At 35.0% G+C, this 23,565-nt stretch overlaps 1 protein-coding gene across 2 annotated transcripts in view; it reads right to left on the reverse strand.

Moving 5' to 3' along the window:
• The window catches only part of Ubx (Ultrabithorax), a 201,335-nt gene that overhangs the window by 175,921 nt on the left and 1,849 nt on the right, over positions 1-23,565 (reverse strand). The gene's annotated exons all lie outside the window — the stretch shown is intronic.

Below are 23,565 nucleotides of genomic sequence, written 5' to 3' on the forward strand. Positions count from 1 at the left end.
AACTGAACAAACTGATAATTATAATTTAAAGAAAATAATCACCTCCTTTTGATAATAATTTTTGTATCTTATAGATAACCATATGTCAGATAACCTCATTAATAACCTTACCTAGTTGTATTTACTTGAAAAATAAGATGTCCATAGTTTTTGATAGCAAGTTCTCAACACCGTACAGAAAGTTTGCTAAGTTAAGAGGATAGTCCATAATTTAATGAATAAGCAATTTTTATGATAGTGTTTGTTGAACTGTATTATGGCAACTCAGAATTTCTAAGTCAGTCGTTGTCTGTGGTCTGCACTAAGTGCAACCATGCTTTTGTCGTGTATCCTAATTATTAATAGAAATAGAAATTAAAGTGTCTTTAATATAGAAGGCTGAAGTTTTACTGGCTACAAGAATCCTCCAAGTACACCTATCATGGTTATGGACCCAGGTCACGCCAGAAGAAATTAAAAAAAAAGAAAAGAAAAGAACGCCACGCCGCGAAATGGAGGAACACGACAAAAAGAACAAGTATGGCGTCACGCCATTTGCCGGCTCAAATTATAGTAACTGGTTGTTTAGAATAAAGATTGTATTGCAAGCGCAAAATCTATACAGTTACGTATTTTCGTCAGAATCAGAAGAAAAGCCGGATTCTACGAAGGAAGGAAAATGCATGGACATTCTGGTCCAATGCATTAGTGATACTCATTTGGAAATAATCAAGGAGTGTAAAACGTCAAAAGAATTATTGAAGAAACTTGATGATACTTTTGCAAGGAAAGGTATAGCGTCACAGTTAATTACAAGAAAAAGATTGTTAACCCAGAAATATGATGGAGTGGAAGGTCTTGAAAACTATTTCATTGTTTTTGAAAAACTGGTAAGAGAATTAAAAGAATCGGGCGCTCAACCTAGTGAGAGTGAAGTCTGTTGCTACATGTTATTGGCTATGCCTCCGGCATTCCAATATGTAGTTACGGCGATAGAAACCTTAAATAGTTCAGATATTACGTTAGAATTTATTAAGAAAAGATTATTAGATGAAGAAATTAAAAGAATAGGTTTTGGAACTCAAGAGGAGAGTGATGCATTTATATTGAATCAAAGAAAGAAACAGAATAATAAGAAATTTAATAATTCGCCAAGCAGCAGCACCAGCAGTTTCCCATTTAACTGTTATAATTGCGGGAAGCGGGGCCACCGGAAGGCTCAGTGCCGTTTTAGAAAAGCACAAGGCTCAGCTAATATTGTTCAGAAGGAAAGAGAAGATGAGGTTTCCTTTATGACATCTTCAGAAGCATTAGTAACACAGGAAAGTTCCAGAAAAATAGAGTTTATAGTTGATTCTGGGGCTACGGATCATCTGGTTAACAAAAGAGAATATTTTAGTAGGATCGAGAAGTTAGAGACCCCTATTAAAATTAATATTGCCAAGGACGGTGAGGTGTTAAATGCATATGAGTCAGGTGTTATTTATACAAAGGAGGTTAAATTGAAAAATGTGCTGTTTGTGCCAGACCTGCGGTGTAATCTGCTGTCAGTAAATAAAATTGAAAACTCCGGATTTGGGATAACCTTTGAAAATAATAGGTTGACTATTCACAAGAATAACAAAACAATACTAAAAGGTAATAAAATAAATAAGTTATACAGATTAACCCTAAATTTGAAAGATGAAGAATTATGTGCACAGAAAGCTTATAGCATTTCAGAAACTCAGAATGATTGGCATAGAAAACTTGGACATGCTTCAAAAGGAAAGTTAGAAAAATTGAAGTCTAGAAAACTAATATCTTTTGAAAACTCAAATAAAGAAATATTATGTGAACCTTGTTTAAAGGGAAGACAGACTAGATTGCCATTTGCAGAATATAATTACAAAAGTAAGAGAATTTTAGAAGTTATTCATTCGGATTTGTGCGGTCCAATTAATCCAGCGACATATGGTAACAAGAAATATATTTTAAGTTTTGTTGATGATTACAGCCATTTTACAACAGTCTATTTGTTAGAAAGCAAAACGGAGGTGCTACAGTGTTTCAAGAAATATGTAAATTTGGTAGAAACCCAATTTGATAAGAAAATATCTAGATTTCGGTGCGATAATGGGAAGGAATATGACAACATAGAATTTAAAAGCTATTGCGAAGAAAAGGGAATAAAAATTGAATTTACAATAAGCTACACACCCCAGCAAAACGGGAAGTCAGAAAGATTCAACAGAACTGTTGTAGAAAAGGCAAGAACTTTATTAGCCGACACAAGTTTGGAAAAACAATTATGGGGAGAAGCGGTATACAGTGCTACCTACATAATTAACAGAATTCCAACCAGCAGAGGTGTCATACCTGCTGAGATTTGGTATGGTAGAAGTCCAGATTATTCTAAAATAAAAGCCTTTGGTACTGAGGCATATGTACATATTGGCAAGGAGCACAGAAATGGAAAGTTTGATGTGAAATCAAAGAAGTATTACATGGTTGGCTACTGTGATAATGGATATAGACTCTGGGATTCCGAGCTGAAGAAAATTATTAGAAGTAGAGATGTAATATTTAATGAAAAACCAAGAAGTAACATGGAAACTTTTACATACATAGAAGAAGATGACTTACCATCAAACTTGCCATTGCCTTGTAGAGAAAAGAGCCAGCAAGATCAATCAATAAGTAGTACTGAGGAAAAAAGTACAGGAAAGACATCTACCGAACCTTATCAAGAAATAAATGATACAGAAAGGGAACAGAGACAAAGAAAAAGACCAGTATGGTTAGAAGACTATGAGACATTCCATGCTGCATACATTTCTCAAGAATTTATAAATGATGAACCAAGGACATTACAAGAAGCAGTGGAAAGCGTAGAAAGTGACAGATGGAAAGAAGCAATGGATAGCGAATTGCAGTCACATGAGAAACATCAAACATGGACTATGGTAGAAAGACCAAAGGATAAGGAAGTCATAGAAAGTCGATGGGTATTTCGAAAGAAATCAGATAATAACTACAAAGCCAGGTTAGTGGCAAAAGGTTTCCAGACTTCACAATATGAAGAAACATATGCTCCTGTTGGAAGACTCACAACGTTAAGGTCATTGCTTGTAATTGCAAATCATGACAATCTAAAGATAGAACAGTTGGATGTGAAAACTGCTTTTCTCCATGGCATACTTAAGGAGGAGATATACATGAGTCTACCAGGTCAGCATAATAGTGAAAAAGTGTGCAAACTTAACAAGTCAATTTATGGCTTGAAGCAAAGCCCAAGGTGTTGGAATAAAGTATTCCACGAGTTTATGTGTGCAAACAACTTCAAGTGCTCAGATTATGATAGTTGTTTATACTTATTACAAAACGAAAATGGTGAGATAAGTGTGTATGTGTTTCTGTACGTGGATGACATTTTAATTATGAGTGCATGTGAAGAGAAAATTAAAGACCTTAAGTTTAAACTAGAAAAACAATTTGAAATGGTTAGTTTGGGTCAAGTTCATAAGTTTTTAGGGATAGAAATAGAAAGAGAGTTTTCTAAAGGTATGATTAAAATTCATCAGAAAAATTATATAGAAAAAGTTCTTACAAAGTTTAACATGAAGGACTGTAAAAGTGTAGCTACTCCTTGTGAAGTTGGACTGAAACTAGAAAAACCAGAAAGTTATACTTGTACCCAGCCTTACCGTGAGTTAATTGGGTGTTTGATATATTTAGTTATTTGTACTAGGCCTGATTTGTCTTTTGCGGTGAGCTATTTTAGTAGGTATCAGAACAATGCATCCGATAAACATTTTACCTACCTGAAAAGAGTTCTGAGATACTTAAAGCAGACGGCAAATTATGGATTAGTGTATAAGAATAAACCATGTAAGAATGTAGCCGAGGGATATTGTGATTCTGACTGGGCAGCTGATGTTGATAGAAAATCAGTGTCAGGTTACTGTTTACTGTTATATGGAAATATTGTACAATGGTCTACTCAAAAACAGAAAACGGTCTCTCTTTCAACTGCCGAATCAGAATATATGGCTCTAAGTATGATAGCACGGGAATCAGTGTGGTTTAAAGGACTTTTGAATAATCTTGAAATTCAATGTGAAAGTATAATTATTTTTGAAGATAACCAGTCTTGTATCCACATAGCTAAAAATAGAGAAAATAGCAAAAGAGTAAAACACATTGATATAAAGCATCATTTTATTAGAAACTTAATAGAACAGAATGTTATTGTATTGGTGTATATTAACACTTCAGAACAAGTTGCAGATGTGTTGACTAAACCGCTGCACAAAAATCTTTTTAATTATTTTAGAACCTGTATGGGAATAGAAGAGTGTTAGTAAATATTAATAGTTATTAGTATTACTCAATTTAAAGAATAAATATCGTTTTATTTGTTTACATTATTGGTTGTTTTTTAGATTAAATTGTCAAAACTTAATTGTCAAAGAATATTTTTGTCAAAGATTAAAAAGTATAGAATAACAGAAGGATATAAAAAGTCAGAATATGAAAGTTGTAAAAGTAAAGTTAGGTAAAAATGTCAGAAAACTAAGATAGTGTGTAGAAGTAAGAGATTGAAGAAATTCAGGGTTGAGGAGGAGTGTTGAACTGTATTATGGCAACTCAGAATTTCTAAGTCAGTCGTTGTCTGTGGTCTGCACTAAGTGCAACCATGCTTTTGTCGTGTATCCTAATTATTAATAGAAATAGAAATTAAAGTGTCTTTAATATAGAAGGCTGAAGTTTTACTGGCTACAAGAATCCTCCAAGTACACCTATCAGTGTTTAACAATTACGCCAGTCTAGGCCATAACGGCGCTGTAACTCAAAGTGCTAAAGACTATGTTTGTAGAGACACATTTTCGCGGCGGCTTCGTGCGCTCGCATTCATAAACTTCCCGGTCCCTAACCTCGACACATTTTACACATACTAAAAATACACATACGTACCTACCTATCTAGTTGCTATATTGAAATCTAAGGGGCCAAATAGACATATGTTGGGTGTCAGGTTTGCTATGCTACTGTGATCCATCCTATATTATCTAGATAAAAAGCCGTTATCTGCAAAAAATAGTTCTATAGAGTTATCGACAATTAAAATTTCAAATTTCAAAAAACTAAGGATTTCTAAAGATTTTAGAAAAAAATAATACTACGTAGGATACTGTTATTACTTATTAGTTTGGCCCTACTACTTAGCAAACCAGTTTTTCTGAATTCCTATACTTTATGGCGATAACTCTTTTAAACTAAGTATTTAGCATGGTCACTACCATGACTGACGGATAACTTATGTCTAATAGAATGACAAATTTTTCATGATAAATATATGAATAATTCTTTACTTACAAGTCAAGATTGATGATTTACAAAATTGACTGATAGAACCTATCGTCTAACGGACTCCTAAAGCTATCTCATTTGTCTGCCGAATCACGTAGGTATCTCATACCTCAAAATTGCACTTCAAAACGGTTCCAGCAATTCAATTTTATATCTTAATGGCTAATTTAAAACACATAATAAAACTGCACTTAACACACAGACCGCAGCCGTATTTTCCGTTGTAAACATGACGGCGGGCAGCGTAATGTTTTATGTATCGCCTGTAGTCTTAGTGCAGCGGAGAAGGAAACTCTTATTAAAATTCTGCGCGAACGCCGCTTATTCTAACATCCGTGCGCTGACAGCTAAACACATCTCCCGTGAGCCGTGCGAAAAGTAAAAGCAAATCCTTCTTCTTAAGTGGAAACTTACAAGGTTCACGCTACGAAAGATGCCATTTCTCTTTTATCGTTTGAGAATCATCACTAGACAGAAAAATTGGCAGTTAAGCGTAGACTACCGACAAAATTGAAATACTTAAAACTATGAAATAACAGTGATTTTTTTTGAGATTTAAGTGTAATAATTTAAAATTCAATTTTCTTATTTTGTAAATTAAAACCAGTAACGTTAGTTTAGTTTTTACATTTATCGGCACTTTGAGGATTATTATCTTCTTCTTTGTCATAACCCTGTTGGCAGACTGATCGTGGTCATCACGAAGTGACGTGTTTGGGGCCAGATGTTAGACGCTTTGCAGCATTCTCCACTTGTCCCTGCTGGCCGATAGCCTGGTTCACTCGTGCAAGAGACCGCCCACAGCGGACTTAATTTGGTTGGTCCATCGCATGGGCGACCTTCCCCGCTTTCACCGGGGAAGTTTTTACCCATCCCAAAATTGCCCAAAACAAGCTTTCACTTCAATAACCTGATATTAGTCCGAGAATAGCTAGAAACTTTCTACAACTAAGCAGCAGCTGTCAAAGTTCTTAATTCTAATTTCTAGTGCGTAAATTGACAATACGCGGCCCGCATTGCATGATCGAAACTCTTTGCCGCGCGCCGCTGTCAAATTGAACTGTGGTAGGTCACGACGCCTTAACCACTCCGACGCCACATACCTATACATGCATAACGAAACACTAGAATTCCTCTCACAACTTGCACCGGCTCACGAATATGGAACTGGGCTGTTTTCGAACGTCCGTTACATACGAATTTCTGAACCGCACTACAGCTCTGCTTCAATAATTACGATCTAAAAGAGAGCCGCCATTGATAGGGAATAGTGGATAACTTAATTTGGTTGTCCTGTGGGTTCATAAATTATAATTTACTGCCGTGTTCCTGGCCGATGCCGTGATGAAAAAACGGGCCCTATAATAGAAACGTCTTTTTTTACCCGCATGTATCGTTTAAGTTGAGTTAGGCTTTCGACCGTTTTGAACATTGTTCACTGTTCTCAAGGAAGAACCTTGATTAGCTCTATCGTCTCTTTCTAGACCGTGATTATAAGTTGTACCTACTTAAGTGTTGTAACAAATGCCATCAAGGTTGCGTAGTTTATTACGATTTTACTTTTATTGCAACAAAAAACACACTAAGTAATTATACTTTATTATTGCTTAAAATTACCTAGTTATGATGTCATTATTTTTAGTAGGTAACATAAGTGATTATGATTAAGTTACGAATATTAAATCATTTTTTTGTCTATTCGTACTTTAAGGTTATAACTTAATTTGAATATATTAATTAGCATTATTACACAGGTTAAGGTATAACAGCTAATAAGTACGTAACTTTTATTGGGTTATGTTTCAAACAGGATTATAGATTTTAGCGTTTAGGATTATAATCCATCAAATTTTCTTCACATTTTTAAGCTAGAACGAGATGGATATATATTTCCTCGTTTGGCTCCACTAATATTAGAAGGGTTTATTAGTTTTGTATGTGGTGGGGCCCATACATCACTGACAGCGGCGCCAGCGCAAGCTTTCTGTTACCGCCGCGCTGTTAATATTTCAATTTTTGGAACGCTCGTAGCCATTCCAAACCAATTCTACAATTTTGGAATAATTTGTAGGTAATTGTAGTAATAAAAACCCAAAAAATGAGATCATCTCAAAAGGCGAGGTTTTTGAGTTGAAATAGTTTTGATCTAGGGCCGCGAATTATGTTGAGACATTATTGTAAAGGCAAAGTAAAAGAAATAGAAAATCTTATCCGAACTTTCACCAATAAGCACTAGACTATAAAACACTAACAATCGAATCATCCATAAAAATTTATTGGTAGATAATTATCGGATTCCTACCGAAATGGTGTGATAAAGTTTATTGATCGTTATATCGAGATCCGAGGCAAATCTGAGAGTGCCGTGACGGATCAAACAGATTCGATACGAGCTATAACGCGGTGTGTGATTGACTAAGAATAATTAAAAAGTAGCAAATGTATCTACCTACCTATAATTGTACAATGAAACTGAGGTTCGTGAACTTATACATGCGATCGGTTTAACAAGTTATATTTATATCCATATTTATTGTGATAAGATGACGTATTGTTTTTTTAACGGAAAGGAAAATGAATTACTTTTGTAATATATTTATAGGAAGTGTCTTCTAATCTAACTATAAGTAAAAGGTAACTGACTGATCTTTCAACGCACGGGTTAGAAATAGGGGTTTGAAATTTGAGTAGTCCACACGGACGAAGTCGCGGGCGTAAGTTAGTAATCCATATTATTATAATTAGGTATAATTATGAATTGTGTGGCTGTTACCTTTTCATGGAATCTTAACGATATTTGGTACGGAGATAGCTTGCATCTGGAGACAGTATAAGTACTTAATATAAAACCATACTTTTTATCCCGGGAAATCGAAGTATTTTTATTTACGTGATTATTCAAAAATAAAAATCCACACGAACGAAGTCACGGGCATTGGATAGTTAGTTAGGTATACTTATGAGATTTTATTAAATTAATTTTCTTCGCTCATATTCACTTACTTTATCTCCCTCAGCCTCAAAGCCTTAGTTACAAAACGTTTCATATTTAGATTCTTTGACCAGCTTTACAAAACAATTTTGCAATTAATTAAAAATAATCTAATAGGTAATCTAATCTAATTCTTGTAGATTTACCACCTGTAGGTATCTTTAATTTAATTAGACTGAAAATAGTTACTTATGCCTACATAGGTACTAGAGTTTTGGACATCTTGTAACTAACTCTATTAATATTAATTAGTGGAAGAGGTGAGTAGGTAACATAATATTAAAAAAATTAATATGGTGAAATCCTTGTTGAAACTCGTAGTAAAATTAACACGATTGCCCGACTTAGTTTAAAAAGAAGACACATTGTTCTGTAAAACGTTAGTTTCGGCACGAAACCCCTTACATCATGACAATAATTCTAGAACATCATAAAATATTTCAAGTGCTATGGGATAACTGTCTTTATGTCCTAAGCCAAAGGGTCCATCAAAAGTTTAGGAGACAGAAAAAGGCTGCATTATTTTGCTCCTGAAAACTAGATCTAATAGTGATGGAAATAAATTTGAATTTCGCTTGTTGTTATTGAGATTTTTGCATCGAATGTGTCTAAAGGTGGTGGCGGAGTTATTTATACGAGGTGTATGTTGCCATGCACTGTTTATGTGAAATTAAATATGGTTTAATAGTTTACTTGAAACGGGTTAGGGCTCGGTTGAATTAGTTGGCGCAATTTTATAAAACGACATGCTTCACTTCTAACTTACAAGTTACAGCGTAATTCTTTATTGCAAGTACAAAATAAACAGTTACTTAGGTAGTGCAATTTTAATTTCAATTAGAACTTTATGTTGATACCTGTTGCAATATAAGTAAAAATAATTATACCTCCTTTTTGAAAATAGTCATAATTCATAAATTAAGTCGGTTAAAAAATTATGCAATAAGTAGGTATGACTTCAAAAATTAAATATCCATATTTAGGTAACTAGGTATCTAAGCGTCATATTTCACAAGAAGTGAGCTATAAAAAGAAGGCTCTACCCACCATAATAATATGAAAAACAGTCTACCAAATATACCTACTGACCTAATAAAGGTAGGTATTTAGATTTCAAATTAGACACTAGACAAAATCAGATACCTATGATAATCGATAATGATAAAATTGACATTAGATAGGAAAAAGTTTTTGGACAATTTCATACAAAAGTTTTGTTTTCGTATAGATATATTATTCTGTCGTCGACTGTAGAATGTCGGATCGTGCAAAATTATTAATTGGCGAACAGTCTTCAAGCAGACTGAAGACGTAGGCTCGTTTACCATCCAATGCTAAGATGTTTAATATACTTACCTAAATATTGAAACGAATATTGAAGATAGTTAGTTAGTAGTGTTTTAGTGTTAGTTTACTATAATAAGTCCGCAACAGGTCGAGATGTCATTCGAGGTATGAGGCGGGGACACGCCGCACACCCGCACTCGCCCGCACCGGGTTAGCACGAGGGCTGTGCGGGTGTGCGGGGTGTTCGCTCCCCGATTGTCATTTCAACCTGTCGCGTACCTACTATACCTACATTAAAACCTAATTCACACTTGGTGATGTGTAGATACAGTGGCAAGTGATTAGTTAATATTAATTGTTTTTGTCAACTGTTTAGTGTATTTCAATACCTAAGTTCACTATCAATTAATAGCGTGTCCATTTATATGCTTATTTTACAATCGCTTCAGATTTGCACTTATCACCTACTGGCAAATTGTAAATTAGGCATACCTACCTAATATTATGAAGTCACATTGATTTATTCGCTATTTACCTACTGGCTATGTTTGCCCAGGTTTGATAGATAGGTAAGTACGTGCCTCTATTGGATAATCACTCAGTGAGTTCGTTGGACATACACAAGTTATCACTTGGCCGGGTCCCAGTCACAATGTTTCCAACATTTAGGTATCTAATCACCCATGTAAGTATGTACTTTGTGTTATCTAACGAATGCATTGACACTTTCAGTTTAAATTACCTAAATAAAAGTGCTTTTTTATACACGTGCAAAAGATAAATTGCTAAATTGCATGACGATAACAGAAAATAGGACCTTTAGGAACAGACAAATTACATGCAATACAACTTTGTTGCATTTAAATGAGAAAAATCGTATTTAAATTTGACGTCATCATTATTAATTCTTAATGGTAAAATTAGTGTAATCACATATTATGATTTTCATAATTAGGTTGTCTGCCCTTTGGTATGACTCCAACTACATCCGTAATTAGTAGCATATTATCCGTTGCATGTAAATTGCTTACTGATTTTTTGATAAGATTTGCAAATAAGTAAATGGATTATGCATATTCTTAAAAAAAATATAAAAACTTACCCACTATTTTTAAAGTCTGTTCATTTCTCTGTTTTAAATAAATAACAGGCAAGTTAAGTAGTAGTATGTATATGGATTGTCTGAGCATCCATAACTGTTTTTTTATGAATCAAGGTACTAACTAAATAATTAAAAAAATAGTAATAACTTAGCTTTGTCATGGTCAAATACCCTAACATAACATCCCTGGGGCGGACCGACCGACCAACTTCGACTGCATAATAATACCTATTTATCTATAGGTATACCCACGTAGACGTTAGGTATAATATATCTTTAATAATTGGTAGATATCACACTACAATTGCAAGCTAAATGGCACTTTGATAAATTTTTCCATCGACGACCAACGGAACTGTCCGCATAATAATTGATTATAATATGTAAAAGATAATAACACATTTGACGGTATTTTACCAATTCAATTCAATTCCCAATTATTGGCTTTTCAAACTTATTTCATATCATATTTTTTTAAATACTTTCAATCCAGTACAACCGTAGAATTTAAACCTCCTGCTTATTGCATTTAAGGAATAAAGTAGGTACTGTATTAAATACCTATGTTACTCGGATAATATAAAATATTATTAAATTATTTATATTATATTATATATAAATATATATTTATATTATATTATTTATATTATTAGATATTTTAAATGTTAGGATAAAGAATCCTCCTTCACAATCTAGTTAGCAGGTCGGTACTACCAACTTACTAATCAGTTTTGGTTTTTATAAAATCACATTATTCAATTTTGGAAAGAATTTACGGTGACTAATATTATCCATCTTTTATCGTTTTTTGTCCAATATAGCACGGAACGATAACGCGGAAAAATATAAATCAATACAAGTTCTCAGCAAACAAAGAGTGGAATCGAAACAATTGTAAGATTACTGTAGAAAGTCACGGTTTGGTTGTACGTAACCGATGATTTCCAATGCAACGCGTAATAACCTGACCTGTTCCCAGCCCGGGCTTGGTTTCATTTGTCTTCATACGGGGCATTATCTACTTAGATACAGTTAAGTTTTTAGGTGAGATCTATGTTGCTTCGTTTCGGTAATTATTTATGTGAATCGATTTTTTTGCAGACCGTACGGCGATCAAACCTTCAATTTACTCGTCTGTACGGTAGGTACAAGCGGTGTTTTGATGGTTGGTTATCCTTTTAAAATACATGTTTATACCTAGCAACCTACCTACTGCAATATTGATTAGGTATCTACTACTTAATGCCTTGCCTAATATTTTTTATAGCTTCATCGAGTTTCTAGATAGTTAATACTTATTATTAGGTAGTTTAGTATTACTCACGTACCTGGTACCTACTACCTACTGAGCAATAAGAATATAATCCTATCTAAATATATACCTAAAAGGAAAAGGTGACTCAAACTACTGGACGTATCGGGCTGAAATTTAGCATACACGCACCTAGCTATAATGACATAGGCATCCGCTAAGAAAAGATTTTTGAAAATTCAACCCCTAAGGGGGTGAAATAGGGGTTCGAAATTAATAATAGTCCACGGCCACGCGGACAAAGTCGCTAGCTAGTCACTAATAAATAGATACATAAATAATATTTTCTTAGTGTCTAACCGTCTCACTACAATTTCATAACCCTGTCATTTGTTAGACAAATTGCGTAGTTTTTATCGAAATTTAAAAGCAAAAAATATTTAGACTAAAATTATATTAGAATATACTTAACATATAGAATACAAATATTGCCTATATTGAACTGTATCTAATTAAGAAATTAATAATAATATTATGTCTCCCTTGCAGGTCTGCGCGTGAGTCCCAGATATCGCAAGCTTTCGTCGCACACAAAAAGAAAGTACGCACACCGAAGCAACTTCATATTTATCACTTCACAGCTGCACACCTATGATCGATCCTTATCCAAGATGGCCGTCGGCGGGCGCACAGGCGGGAAAAAATGTGCACACCTCCTTCCTCGCGTTGGGACCCGTCAATCTTTTCACTGCACCGATTAATTAATAATATTTCAGTTGAATCTATTAATGAAGGAGAAACTCTTTAAATTACGTACAAACGTGCTCACTCTCACACGATTTTTGCCTTACTAAAACTCAAAAAACTTAGCGTATTCAAAACTTGAAAGTCATAAAACATATCTCCCCCATTATTAGTTTATGGCTTGCGACTGTTACGGGGCTATTATGTCGTTATTTTTGTGTGTATTCGGTGTTTGTTTTGATTGTGTGCGGTGCGGACGGGCCAATTTGGGGTACCATTACAAACTATTGAGTTCGTAGCATTCTTTATGAACTCAGTTGCTCAAGGCCGTTTTTGTTGTAAACGTAAGTACCTACCTACTTGAGATCTGTTAAGACGAATTTTTCGAACAAAACACTAAGTGAGAGTCAGGCTAGCGCAACGAGGGTTCTGTAATTCAGTCGTATTTTTTCGACATTTTGCATGATAACTCAAAAACTATGATGCATAAAAATAAATAAATATCAGTTTTAGAATGCACAGGTGAAGACCTTTCATATGATACCCCACTTGATATAGTTATCTTACTTCGAAAATTGAAAATACTAATTACCTATTAGTTAATGACCACAAATTATTTTTTTTGTGTGATGTAACCACAAATTCACGATTTTCAGATTTTTCCCCTAATGCCAGCTATAAGACCCACATTGCTGCCAAATTTCATGATTCTAGGTCAACGGGAAGTAGGTACCTACCCTGTAGGTTTCTTGACAGACAGACAGACAGACAACTAAGTGATCCTGTAAGGGTTCCGTTTTTCCTTTTGAGGTACGGAACCCTAAAAACATTTTTTTTGCATAAAGAACATTTTTATGACTATTATTACTAATGTAAACTTTTTACTTACGAGTAAATAGACAATTAAAGTTATTAAAACTAGCAAAACATTTTAATAAATATCAGTTTACTATGCGAAAAATCCCAGTTGTTTTAATTCACGTAAAAAATAGTTTTTATTAAAATATAAGTAGGCTTAGTTATTTTTTCTTTATTAAATTAATTTGAAATTACGATGAGATTATATAATTTCAAGATATAAAAAGTTATATTTGATTATGTCTACATGTAAATAAGCTTGATATAATTTACATTCGAATCGCGTCGATAATATAAAGTAGAGCACTCTTCAAGTCGGGCGCCATGAGTCAATGTTGCGTCAGTAGTCCGTATTTTACTGGAGCTAAAGATTTATAACTTTACTGTTTGTATGCAGTATTCTCTTTTGTAATCGAATACATTATTTTATTTTATTTGCTCTAAAAACATTGTTTAACAATACAATTTTATACTTAAATTCTATTTTTCTAGGTTAACTAGGTATAAGTAGGTTATTATAAACATTTTGTGTGAAAACAAATTTTACTAAGTAGTTTTCGTAAGAATTTGTATATACATACATACCCATTTGAACTAAGTACGGTCTACATAGAGTTCTAAAATATTTTAGCATACCTAAATCCACACACATTCAAATATTAGGTATATACCTATCGTCCAGTTTCATCGTTCATGCCAAAGCACGAAGCTCGATATGCTTTATGCTTGCTATCAATAGGTATAGTAGGAAGAATCGATTCGTCGATAATCGTCGTAATTAAACAATACCTACCTATACTTACCTACTTGTTCGTGTGTGGCGGCATTTAATTCAGCGAACTTAGTTTCGTTTCGCTTCGCTCCCAATGTGGCATACGCTTTACCTACTCCCAATTTGGCATGCACTTTAGGTCTTATAATCATCATCATCATCATCATCATCATCATGACCGGCTCAACCCATCACCGGCTCACTACAGAGCACGGATCTCCTCTCAAAGTGAGAAGGGTTTTGGCCATAGTCTACCACCCGGCCATGTGCGGATTGGTAGACTTCACGCACCTTTGAGAATGGAGAACATGAGAGAATTAGGTATGGAGAACTCTCAGGCATGCAGGTTTTCTCACGATGTTTTCCTTCACCGTTAAAGCTAGGGATATTTAATTAAATAATTAAAACGCACACAACTCTGAAAAGTTAGAGGTGCCCAGGATCGAACTCCCGACGTCCGATTAGAAGTCGCGTCTTAGCGGACGTCCTAACCACTAGGTATTATAATAGGTACCTGTAGGTAATTAAACGATTCATAACATGCCTAGCTGTTACAACAATGTTGCCCGTTTGTGACAAATTTCCCACAGAGATGGTAGGTACCTACCTAAGACCTAACTATTCAATGCTAATCGACTTTTAGTCCAACAACTTATTCATCACTCTATTAAGTCACGATGAAGTTAGTATTCTTATCTAACCGTATGAGTTATATTATCTTAGGCACGGTTTACACAGAACTGGCGAGTGGCGGATACTTGGCGCCGACACAGTCTGACTTGCGCGTTATGCATAGGCTACACCAGTGTCTATCACACGTTAGTACCTACCTAGGTAGTTGGTACTAACCTATACTTTAGGTAGCTTCTCGCGAGGCGCACTATATGGGACCCATGCGACATTGTTACCGCACACTGACATAGGGCTAATCAGTAATCAGTACCTACCCTTATTAAGTATAAATGCGAAAGTGTGTTTTTGTTAGTTTGTTGGTTTGTCCTTCAATCACGGTGCAACTGATTGACGTGATTTTTTGCATACGTAAGGTAAAGGTGTACGTAATGTATTAGATAAAGAATGTCTATAAAAATGTTTTATTTTTGTCAACCTATTTAGTCTATATTTTTACCATACCTACCTACTAACCTGTACCATCTACCTACATAGGTACCTATGTTCTGAATGAATGGCTGGTTCACATTTATTCCAATTACTGGATTCAGATACTTATACATTCCAAGATTTATGAATCAAAATTTCCATTTTTCCAGAATCCAGATGCAATTCATTTCTGTGCTGAGCTGTGCTGGATTGAATCCTTGGACTCGACTCCTTTTAGAACAATGTGGACTTTATTACCCCGCGAAGGGTAACCACAGAATTCAAAAAAAGAAAATAGAAATGTTACTACTTAGTATCGGCTATCTTTATTTACCTACCAGCTTACCCGGCGAACTTCGTAGCGCCTAACAGTCGATTCTAATTTTTAAAATTTTTCTCTCCGTAAGAACCATCCTCGTACTTCAAAGAATATTATAAAAAAGAATTAGCGAAATCGGTTCAGCTGTTCTCGAGATTTGCAGATCAGCAACACATTCAGCGATTCATTTTTATATATAGAGACTAGGTAGAAGTACACACGAAAAGCATAGTAATTGGTATCGCTTGAACAACTTCTTATATTTAGAAAGAGTATAACTAGCATTCAAGGTAAACTAAATAAAACTGTAACGATTAGCAAATACGACTGTTTTTACACTAACGAGCATTGATAGTTTTCTACCCATCTGCTTGGCAATCTCACGCTTCTAACAGTTCTGTATTATTCTGATTTCTGTGGGTAAAACCTTTTTGAATCAAGTTGTTCGAAGGCAGCTTTCGTTCAAGGTTCAACCGCATTATCGCACGTTTTAAATAATTGGAGGCCGGCCATTATATTAAGATTGGGTATAGGCTCTACTTACAAATTACTAGAGAACACCGCCGGCCATTTTGAGACCTTGGACTTTGGTGTAGTTATGCTATTGAAGGTGGTTTATATATTATGTTATAGCTACTGTTTTTAGGATATTTACCTACTGCAAAACATAAAAGTTTGAAAAGTTGCTTAGATTTTTAACAGAATATACCTAGCTTAGTCGATAATAATAATTTTACTTCCGTGATGGAGAATGAAATACTTTTTCATTCACTTTTTTTTATCTCTTTGGAGCCCTTTGATAAATCTAAAAAATAAAAAAGCCCTATCAACTTAAAAAAATACCTACCGTATACCATTATTAGGTATTTTTAAGGCCGATTCTCTTGTACACAATGTCTAAACTACACTAAATTAACAGTTTTAAATCTTGTGCTATCCTTTACTGCGGGCAAAATTATGAAAGTGATAGTAATAAAATTTGATGTATCATTTTAGTTTAGTTTAGAGATAGTGTACAGCGGAATTAGCCACATTATTTAGTCGTTTAACCCTAAAATAGGGCGAAATCTCTGAAGGTGAAACACTGCCACAAAGGTCGCCCTGCCAGGGAATCAAAGCCTCAACAAGTCCGCGCTCTTTATTTATTTATTTATTCAGATACAAGTTAGCCCTTCACTGCAATCTCACCTCGTGGTAAGTGGTGAAGTCTGAGATGGAAGCGGGCTAACTTGACTCAATGGAGATCCAGCTTTTTACAGAAAATTAAAAGCAGGTTCGTAAGGCTTAAAGCTATAGTCCAGATTTATGTAACATAAGTATCTAATAATCCGCCGTCTGCTATCCGTTAGCGTCACAAAAGCGTTCGCAGTGCTCGTTTGTCTGCTGTCCACAATATCCGCATAGGTTTGGTTAAAAAATATATTTCGTTCCCATCCCGGATTCAAGCAAAGATAGGATACCTGCCTATTAAAATATTCCAAATTTCTAAGTTCTGTTTTTAAAGCTTTACCTATTCATTTTAAAATTTATGAAAGAACTGGTGAGAACACTAGAGACATCAGACAACACTAAACACTAATAAACTAGAATCCTGAATTACACTTTGTGAAGTGCAAGTGCAGGTACATTTCACTAGGTATACATTAAGTAGGTACATGTTAAAAATCAAAAACCATAATCAAAATTTATTTATTTTAACCAGTGTCTCTTATGCTACGTCTGTGACACTGACTCTACCACCAGATCGGAATGTAAATTCACAAATCTGGACCTGCCTTTATCCACAAGGTAGATATGACGATATTGCAAGTTATGAGCAGAAAGGATTATTCGAACCGAAAAAAAAAGAATTAAGAATCAATTGCACTCGAATTCCAATTGAAAAAAAAAGCTACAATAATAAGCAGGACGCATGGTAGGTAGGTACCTACCTTGAATTGAACAAGTAGGTAGTGATTACAATATCTCATTTCCCTTTAATAAAGGAGCATTTAAAATATTTCGCCCCGAGCGAAATTCAGTCGCCAATTTTGGAACCTGTTTAGAAATTATAGGGTCAGGTAAGGTAAGGTTAGACGCAGGTTGTAACGCCAGCTTGAAAAGTTTGTGTGATGGAAAGTATTATAAGTATTCCATAATATTATTAAAATTGTATGAATGACTCATTTAACTTTGCGTAGATATGGTAGTTATGGCCGGTGACAGCCTAGTGGTTAGGACATCGGCCTTCTTTTCGGGAGGTCGGGGCCCAAGGGTTCGATCCCGGGTACAAACCTCTAACTTTTCATAGCTATGTGCGTTTTAAGCAATTAAATATCACTTGCTTTATCGGTGAAGGTAAACATCGTTAGGAAACCTGCAAGCCTGAGAGTTCTCCATAATGTTCTCAAAGGTGGGTGAAGTCTGCCAATCGGCACTTGACCAGCGTGGCAGACTATGGCCTAAACATTTCTCATTCTGAGAGGAGACTCGTGCTCAGTAGTGGGGCGGCGGTGGGTTGATGAATGGTATGGTCAAAGTTGGATTGTGTGTAACAAGGTAAAACAACTGTTGACCTGGTTCGTTAGCCTTATCTGCCAATTTATATGGCGCACCAAAAAGCCTAGCACAACTCATGTGGCCCTAGCACCAGAGTGAACTAGAGTGAGGGAACTCTCAGTTTGATCCTGAATCGACGATATGTTAAATATTAGGCTATGGGTGGCGTGAAATCAAAGAAAAATAGGCGATTCATATGCCACCTAGCGTGAATGTAGATACCATTTGACGCCTGCCTTGTGACGTCGAAGCCTCGACGTATTGTCACAAGTTTCCCAACTGTCATGAACTGTGCTAGCACCTAAAGGCAGCTTGTGGTGATATTCACAATCATTTCACTAAGTCAAATGCACAGGTTTAGAAGATCATAAAATCAGCCAATTAAATAATTATTGCTATTGTTGCATTTTGAAATCATGTCCTCCGTGCTAGCCCCCCCAAGCTTTCTTAAGCACATCTATCCATATTTTATAATTTTGCGAAGATTTGACACCAAAGAAGATGCTTGCTTACCCGAGTTTAAATTAAATTGAACTTTCTATAGGTAGGTACCTATAGGAAACTTTCAAAATATTAGTTAGGAATAACAAACCGCTCTTTATTTAAATTTAATGCTTACAAAATCATATTTTAATATGATACAAATGGGTACAGTTACACTGAGTTACCTAAACAACTTTTTGTTTCATGTATAATTAGATATATTTCTCTAATTAAGTTGCATTTTAAGTCTTATTCACTGCATCATAAAATTAATCTCCAGTTTATAGTCATCTTGCTAATTATTCACTTTTGTAAGAAATGAAAAAGTTAACCATAGGTTCCGTACAAAATTATTTATTCATTCCTGAGAGCTAGGCAATAGGTACCTACCTACTGAATCAATAAAATAAATAAATTAGTTTAAGAAAAAAAGGATCTATTAATTAACTAGTAAAATAATTCAGATAAAGTTTAATGAAACTAATTAAGAGGCAGCTCAATTTCATTACCTTCGCACTAGTGCTTTCGAATATCGGATTTTTTCAATACCAGTATTACCTACTACCGGAAAAATAATTTATTAGGTAAGTATACCTACCTATCTCTACCTACCTGCTTACTTTTAGATGATAAAAGTTGCAACACACTCATACCATAAATATTTGTAGTCCCAAAAATAAACCAAAAGGTTACGCAACAAAAATTCTGAGAGATCCCTAAAACGCTGCTTGTATGCAAACAATTTCAGCCCGGTGATTTATAAGGAACTACATTTTGCATTTTTCTCAACAAAATAATTACACCGGCACATTTATCTTATATTTTTCCACATTTAAATGATTAATCATTTCTGTAATGGTTTAGCAGTAATTAAATTATGATAAAATGCAAACGATTTTTAAACCTAAGTGCACCTAATCTATCTACTTGAACCGTAGCGTTTTAATTATATTGCTTAGTCATAAATAAGTAGGTAGGTATAAATTCGTGGTTTTTATTAGGTAATAGGCAAAAGAAAGAGGTTAAAATTAGGTACAAAAAGTTAGATTTAATATGACCATACTTTGGAAGGTATCAGTATCTATCAATATCGCGAGCTAAAATCCTGATCAGTAACTATTAAGCTACGGCCACACTTGCGCATAATGATGCAGGGATGCGTCCACGACGACGTTCTATGCAGGTGTAGTGTGCATGGCGCTATTAAAATCATGGGAGGCGATATAGCTCAATATAAAAATTGAAGAATCACTTTCTCTGAAAAATCGCCCGCGAAATCACTGAGAAAAAAATTATATTTTCACCTCATGATTTAAAAGTAGCAATAATGTCCATCTCTTGAAGGTACCAATTATCCAAAACACGTCGAAATCGAATTGAAACAGAATTTGAAAGCGAGATTGGTTCGAGTCGCAGGCTACGAGTTATTAAGGACAGGATCTCATACGAGCCACATGGGCCACGTCCTTGTATTGTTTTCGCGGTCCGCGTTGCGTGAACCGGAGTGAAATATGGCCGACAGTCCGACTACTTATTCTGGTTAGTTTTATTTTTTAGGCCGTGTTACTTAATTTTATCAAGTCGCATGAGTTATGAGTTTCGGGACCACACGCGCGCCGTGTTAATTACGAGTTAGTACCGAATGTATGGTGTTACTACTTACCTACATTCATATAGTAGATACGCGACAGGTCGGGATGGCAATCAGAGTGCGAGGCGGAAAGACACCCCGCATACCCGCACGTCACCCGCGCTATCCCGCACGGAGTTAGTGCTAGGACTGACCGCGTGTGCGGGGCGTCCCCACCCCGATTGCCATCTCAACCTGTCGCATACTTTGGGATTGCCTGATTTCATTAAGTCCAAGATTTAATTAAGCTAGAAGTCATTAATTTAAGTACCTACATAGTGGTTAACTACCATATCTGCATAGTCTACCTAGGTAAGTAGGTACCTACCTTTTATAATTATTAAAATTACAATTATTTTTTACCAAAATTTGTTATCCTGTAAAAAAATAACGAAAGAATCTAATTAAATCTGTAAATAACATTCCATTTAGTAATTTAGATTAGGTAGATAATAGATATACCTAATTTAGGCTTTGATGAGGCTGGCCTATCCGTGTCGGACAAAAGTTCCATAAAAATTAGGATGGTAAAAAAACTGTAAATGTATATTAGATATTAAGTAGGAACTATGTGCGTCGCTACCTCATCAAGATAAGAAACAATCAGGTATTGACCTGCATTCCTATTTATAATAATAGGTATCTAATTAAGGTTCATTCATGAGCTTACCTATCCATAAAACTAAAATTTTCCCAACTTTATCGCGTTGACTGGTAGGTAGGTCTTAAATAATATATCTAGATAGTAATAAATTATTCTAATTAGAATTTCTAGCCCAAAGAAATTTTAGTGCTAATAAAGCCAGTTTTATTTATTTATATTTTAGTAGTAAATGAGATGTGTAAATACTATTATTCAACTATAATTATGTTGCAAATGGTAATTAAGTTGATACTTAAATGAATCAAATTGATAAATACTTAACTGGTTAAGTGCTAGCAAAATAGAGTACAAGGTAGAGTTTCTAACAGTCAAAGGGTAAAAGTTCCTAAAAGTTTTTTTTTTATTTGAATAGATATAAGTATCTACTTACCTATGTAGCATTAAAAAGTTTCTATACCTGTGCCCTTATGGTTTATTTTTAAAATGGTTATGATATACAGACAAACGGAAAGACTGACAGTTAGATGGACTAGACGAATACCTACCTTGTTTTACTACAGAATACGGAACCCTAAAAACGTCAAAATCAACGATACCTAAAATAATATTTAAGTAACCAATTGGACTTTTGCTTCTTGTAAGATACCTAAGTCAAAATCGAGTTGCAAATCAAGATGAAAATTCATGCAAAGTCTTTTCCATTAAACTTAGTCTCAACAGTCAACTTAGCTGAATGGTAAAGTCAACATAATCAAAAAAATCTAGGTATTATTAATTTTATTAATAAAATAATGTTTTTAGCATTTGCTTGTTATCTTTTATTTATTTACGAACTATTACCAATAAACAACTACAATTTGGAAAAAAAGCTAAGTAGGTAGGAACCTATCATTCTGCAATTTCTTTTACACTCGACTCTTCCAAAAGGAGGGTAGGTAGGTACTGTATTGTCTTCTAATGTCAAGTTCATCAAAAAATTTGCGTGAGCGAATATTAGCCAGCATTTGAAACCAGAGTTAATAATCATCATCATCATCATCATGATCAATCCATCGCCAACTTACTACAGAGCACGGGTCTCCTCTCAGATTGAAGGGTTTTGGCCATAGTCTACCACGTTGGCCATGTGCGGATTGGCAGACTTCACACACCTTTGAGAACATTGTAGAGAACTCTCAGGCATGCAGATTTCCTCACGATGTTTTTCTTCACCGCTAAAGCAAGTGATATTTAATTAGGTACTTAAAACGCACATAGCTCCTACAAGTTGGGAGTGCATGCCCGGGATCGAAACCCCGACCTCCGATTAGGAGGCGGACGTTCTAACCACTAGGCTATCACAGCTTTGAGTTAATAATAATGCGCCCAAACTAGACCGGGCCATTGACCCGGGCGGGCGGCCGGCGCGCGCGCTCCCGCTACGGAGGGCTCTAAAATGCTGCACCGGTACCAAACTGGTAGCATGCTTTCTAGACTGGAGAATTTAGTGAAAAATTCACCTAGCCTAGAACAAATTCCAACAAAAGTCCTTTGGATGGTTTTTGGATTTCCTAGGTGTATTCATGAATAGAAAAAAAAGTTTACCAAAATCCAGATAGCCTAATGCGTCAATGGATAATTTTGGAAAAGTCGTTTAAAGTAAAACAACTAATTAGATACCTAATCAAAACTAAGACTAGATCTTAGTTCAATTGAGTAACTCATTGGTACTTAGTAATATGAAAAAAGAACCACCAGAGGTGGTTTATTTTCCAGATGGTCGCCGCCACTAACATTATAAGCACAGGAGTTTTGCTAATTTCTCGTAGTAGCTATATCGACCCGTCCATTCGTTCATTTTATGACAACATACAAATTAAACTTTTAGATATGGGTCCCGATGCATGACATCAAGTTAAAATTGCATTACAATTACCGTTGAAATCTGACCACCAATAAAAGCAAAATGGATAGCAAGTCAGGGTTCGTTAACTCTGGACCAAAATTTTTACAATAGGAACAGTAATCACACATACCTATATGAATACTGATTTGTGCAACTTACTACTTCGTTTGTTATTGTCATTAACGGTAACCGTAACTTTAACCACCTGTCATGCAACTGAACCTCAGGTCATACATACCTAAACTAACACAGTGGTGCTACATGAGTTAAATCTTACAGCGATTTATTTACATCTAATTTTTTTTGTGGAAAACTAACCAATTTTCGCTACTTCGGTTCTAACTATGGATGAAATATCTATTTAAAATAAATTAAAATTAGTTCAAACTAATACAATTTTTTTAATAGATATATTCCTTGTGCTACTACTACTAATGATAGTGCTACTTTAGTCATGTCAATAATTTGGAGATTGCATTCTACGGAATACAAATCTCTAAATTTGCATTCAGGCGGCGCAAGACCGTGGCGTGTGCAAGCAAGAGACCTATGTCCAGCAGTGGATGTCTATCAGTTGATAATGACGATGATAATTCAACCGAATTAGAGATACTGCCAGTAGATAAGAGTAAGTATACTGGGAAAGAGAAAGGTTTAATTACGTAGT

This window comes from Maniola hyperantus, chromosome 10 (assembly GCF_902806685.2).
Source record: "Maniola hyperantus chromosome 10, iAphHyp1.2, whole genome shotgun sequence".
In the NCBI taxonomy this organism is placed as follows: domain Eukaryota; kingdom Metazoa; phylum Arthropoda; class Insecta; order Lepidoptera; family Nymphalidae; genus Maniola; species Maniola hyperantus.